Below are 5,182 nucleotides of genomic sequence, written 5' to 3'. Positions count from 1 at the left end.
CTTTCTCAAGTTATTCATGATTTACAATGCACAATAACTCCCTTTGGATTAGTATTCTTCCAAATCCATCAAGCTTGAGAGGCCAAATTTAATGCATGACTTCCAGATCAAATATATTCAGCAGCTAGGTGGGATAAAGGAATAAGAGGAAAGGAAATATCATCACTGTCACTGTATGAGCAATTGACCCTATAGTCTAGGCTGCAAAGGATGATACTAACCTTCACCAAGCTACTGAATCATATCAGTGTCAGTATTCTGATCAGCAAAAAATTACACATCAACAGCAAAAATGTGTAAATTTTGGGACAATTAAAATAAAACATATATTAAACTGCACCAGAACATGAAAGTAAAAGCTAATCACCATCTTCATGCTGCGTTCTGAATACCAGACACAGGAATACTTATCCTGTCCATCTGATTGTGATACTGCTTCATTACAGATCTACTAGATCTTTATGGAAGAAATACATTAAAGCTCAGGGAGAATGTAGAGGTCTTTGTCATCACTACTTACTTTACTATGAACTATGACAATAAGGATTCAATAAGTACACTAATCTTTTAATTTTACCCTGGAATTAATTTCTCTCTACTAAATGTTCTAAAAGATGTTAGAATATTACTAATAATTTTGAATGTGTCCATGTTCTCCTTGCTGACCCTGTGAGAATTTGGTCTACTCTCTGTTTGGAAAGGCTTCATGAGAGTCTTGGTTCCTCAGGGTCTTCTCCCAGGATGTGTAAAGTCAATGAACTAAAGCAAGCATGTGAGAATATGTGCAGCCTCTCTTCTATCATTACCAAGATATCTTTCAGCCATGAACATACCATGAAAATGAAGCACAATTTACTTTCTTATTAAATACTATTTATATTACTATATATTTAGATTTAATATATGTTGACATGATAGACTTTGTATCTGTTCTGAATTTAAGTTATTGGCAATGCCAGTTTACTGTAAAATATAAAAATACAATAACAATAAGATGATGAACAACAATTCAGATTTGCAAAGTCAGAATTAAGAAATGTGACTTTGGAGTTAGAAATTAAATTTTAATTGGTTTAGAATAGCTCATAAGAAATACCAGGTTTATCTTTCTTTGCCCTTTCATAGAAAAACACCTTACATCTAGTTCTACAAACGTTTCTTGTATATTAATTATAGTGTTATCTTCTGAAGGAAATACAGAACTGAAGACAAAAATCTGTGAACCTTATTGGTTGTATATAATAAGCTCCTTTTTAAAAAAGTAATGCAGATGCTTGTTGCATCTGAATAACCCTTTTATTAATTTATTAAGATATTAATCTGAATAATTGTTGCATCTGAATAACCCTTTTATTAATTTGCTAAGACATTAATTATTCTAGAAGATACTGCTATAGCAAAGTGTATGATTTATTTTTATTTATCCTCAATAGACTTCACTGTCAATGTTGTCCTATGTATAATCATATGTAAAAAATTTCTCCCTTTGTGACTGTCCAGCAAAGTCACAGTCGATGCCTCAAACATCCAGTGGGGAACTTTGACAAAAGAGACGGTCTGTATGGAAACGCTAGAGTCATGCAGGTAACGACAGGGAGATTCAACAAGGGGTGGAGGTCCTGCGGATGTGGGACCACACCTCTCTGAGGCTGGACTTCCCTACCTTGAGCAACTTTGTGAAGAGCCAGTGGGGATGCCATTTTCACGACACATGCACTAAGAAGAGGGGTCAGATGGTGGTCATACCTACAGAGTGGGGGGAGTAGCTCCCCAACGACCCCCAGGCCCACTGATCCATTTCCAGAAGGCTCTGATGGCACAAACTATGCATGCGCTGGAGCTGGGAAGGTTCTGAAAGCATGAACTGCACATGACACCTAATTAGCCTGATGAATTCAAGTACCCACCTGGAGGAGGGGCAAGGGATTATAAAAAGACATGAATTGAAGCCCCAGGTGGCACCCTTCTGGGACTAGACCAGTAGGCTGGCTGAACCAATGCTGGAAACAAGACTGGTGAAATCTTTCTCTTTCTCTCTTCTTTCCATTCTCTTGCTCTCTTTTCCCCTTTCTTCTCTCCCATTCTCCATTTTCCACATATAGGGCTTGTTGGGACATGTTGTATGGTTTAAAGCTCGTTGGTGCGTGTTTAAAGCTTGTTAGTATATGTTACATGTTGTATGGTTTGTCGGTGCATTTGTGGTTTGTTGTCATATGTTGTAAGCTTTGCCTCAGCCACTGTTTTCATTGCATTTGCAGATTTTGGTTGTCATTCAAGTTTTGCCTAGCCATTATACTATCTGTTGTGCCACTGACAGGTTCCAAGTAAACTTATTTGGCAAAATATTTTGGGTGATCGTTGTTGCTTCTCTTACTGTGCAGAGAATTAAAAACAACCTCACCCTAGCCCACGGAGTGGGACAGGACACCCTTACAACTTTCCCTGCAACAAGAATGAAGAGAAGCAGAATATCACAAACAATTATAGGAAGTTATTTTCAAGTCATAAGGTAGCTTTTTGAAGTGTGGTAAGATATAGAGTAAAGCCCAGTCTTACTGAGGACTTTTGTATTTGGCTTCAAACAGGGAAGAATTTAATACCAGATCTTTTAGAGACATCTATATGTGTCACAAATGAAGAGAAGAGAGAATAAAAACACTGTATAAAATTTTAATTAAAAATCACATTTTGTGAAGGAATTGCAAAAAGTTTATTTAAGTTCCTTTTAAGTGTTCATATCTGGGTTTTGGAGGGGTGTCTACAAAAATATTATTTTGATATATAAATGCATATCATGTAAAATAAATGTGCCTGTTTTTTTCCATAAAGCAGAAAACATGTAAAACTGTATGAAATATAAAACCCCTCTTGTTCTATGATAAGATATAGTTTCAAACAAAACAGGTCTGATTTCCAATCTGCAAGAAATTTGAGAATTATAGATCTGAGGCAAACACAGGAGAAAACCTTCAGATCTCACCAAGTCTAGTTTTGAGGTTTTACATTCAAAAGTGAAAATTGAAAAATGAAGATGGTATTCAAACATTATGGAGGAAAAGCAAATAAAAAGTTTGCAAAAAGTGCAAGAACCACAAGATTTCCTACAGATCTATAGCCAAGTAATTGATTTTAAATGGAAGAAAAGTACTATATGTAGTTAAGATATAGTTCATTGAAAATGAAGGAATTTGAGCTTTGGAAAACCTCCAGATAATTAACTACATACACAAGTTTACAAACTTCTATGATATGTGAACCTGTGAGCTTTTTTTGAAGGGTAGTGTAAACTCCTTTCTCGGAGGAGTTACATGTACATAGACTACTGTACATTTAAAAATTTGTTTTTCCTAATCACTTTTTGCAGACACCTGAAATGCAGTCTTCTTATTCTCTCTAAAACTATATTGATAAATTAAATGGTACTAAGAAACGTTTCCAACTACTCAGAAACTTCATCATTCATACTGCTAAATTTTCAAAACTTTTGTTCATGAACCAATTATCTCACTCTTCCTGCTCAGTGGGGAGGCGGCTTGAGGCACTCCCTCTTCCCTGGCTTTCTGTCTTCTTGTCTTGCAGTTTTGCCACGGTTTTTTTGACACTTTCGGAAGGGTCTCCCACCTCTATCCTCCGCTTTGGAGACCCTCTCCTCAGCAACTCCTCAACTAGAGCTGTGCATATGTAGTAATATAAGTGGCTTGTATCCACATGATGAAATTATCTGTATTTTGATGAACTTCGGGTTGCTCCATCCTTAGATAAATCGTATGCAAGGAGATAGTATCTGTGAATCAAGATTGGTGTACTCTCTGAATAAAACAGAATTACAACAATGGAGTCAATATATGTTTTGTGGGAGGTATGGGTGATGAACAAGTGTTCAGAATCATATGACCAGCAATTAAACTGAGGCCTTTCATTCTTGTGAAATGATACTATAGTACTTCCTCAACAGGAATGAAACAAACTGATTTCCAAATACGGCAAAGTAGTTATATATGAATGCATGCTCTTTACTACAATAGTGCGCATTTGCCAGCTAATCAGAACTGAGTTTTTGATCTTGACTTTCTCTCTCTAATGTAGAAAATAACGATTCTGTCATATGAACCTGAGCAGACTGGTTAAGTCTCAAGTTTATTCCATATGTTTGTTGCATGTACCAGTGGGAGTTGTGATAAGTAGCTTTTCAGCATATTACACACAGATTCTATTTCACCTAAGCTAGGTTTCTTTGTGTTAAAATGAGAAAATCCACATATATTTGCCCCAGTTGTCTCTAATTTTATCTGAATCTAATTTTATCTGAATCTATTTTACGCTCATCATCCCTCTTCAATCAGTGCTCCCAGAGGCCAGTGCATATCAACACCATAAGAGCAGTGTCTTGCAAGCTCTACAATTATCCAATGACTTGATATGGCAGGCTAATAGCATTAAATTGCTGCTATATCCTTTCAGCTGGATTCCCCAGCTTCAAATAATCAACATCACAGAGAGTAAGGTTCTCAGTTTTAATTCTCTCTGTGCAGTCAGAATGAGTCCTGTATCATTCTCATGGCACAGTATTTAGCATAACCCAGTGTTTGAAAACCGTCATATTTTTAAACAAATCTTTTTGACTCTTGAGCTCCTCAAAAAAAGGATACACTTCCTTCAGCCTTTAATTGTAAGTTAATTACCATGACGATTTGCCTGGGCCATAAAATGCCCATTAGGAAAAGACTACATTAGACAGAGATAGGTTTGCCAGCAGATCCTTAAGGGATGTAAAGGAGAAACAGGAATCATTCAGCACCTGAGAAGCGGTTTCCAATTATTACATATCCATCTCTAATTGATATTTTAATCCCTAAAACGGTTTTTAGTGTCTACTATTGTTAGCCTTTCAAAAGTTCCAAATACTATATAAAAGGTGGTAGTTAAAGGAAATAGAATGAAAATATCCCAAGTATTGCAAGTGCATAACTTAGATATTTTTAATACAAAATAGAATCACAAGAAATTTGAAAATTTCCCCAGAAAAGTCTGGGAACTTTGATATCCAATTTAAAACACACATTTTTCAGAAAATATGAAATAAAGACATGGTAAATTAGGTTTCTTTACATTCCTTTAGTAGTCCCAAGACATCTGCTTCTGAAAATCATGCTTCCTATTCAGAACAACCTCTAAGTATATG

The sequence above is a fragment of the Strix uralensis genome, chromosome 5, assembly GCF_047716275.1.
Source record: "Strix uralensis isolate ZFMK-TIS-50842 chromosome 5, bStrUra1, whole genome shotgun sequence".
NCBI lineage: Eukaryota > Metazoa > Chordata > Aves > Strigiformes > Strigidae > Strix > Strix uralensis.
The sequence above is the reverse complement of the archived record's forward strand: the minus strand, read 5'-3'. Positions refer to the sequence as shown.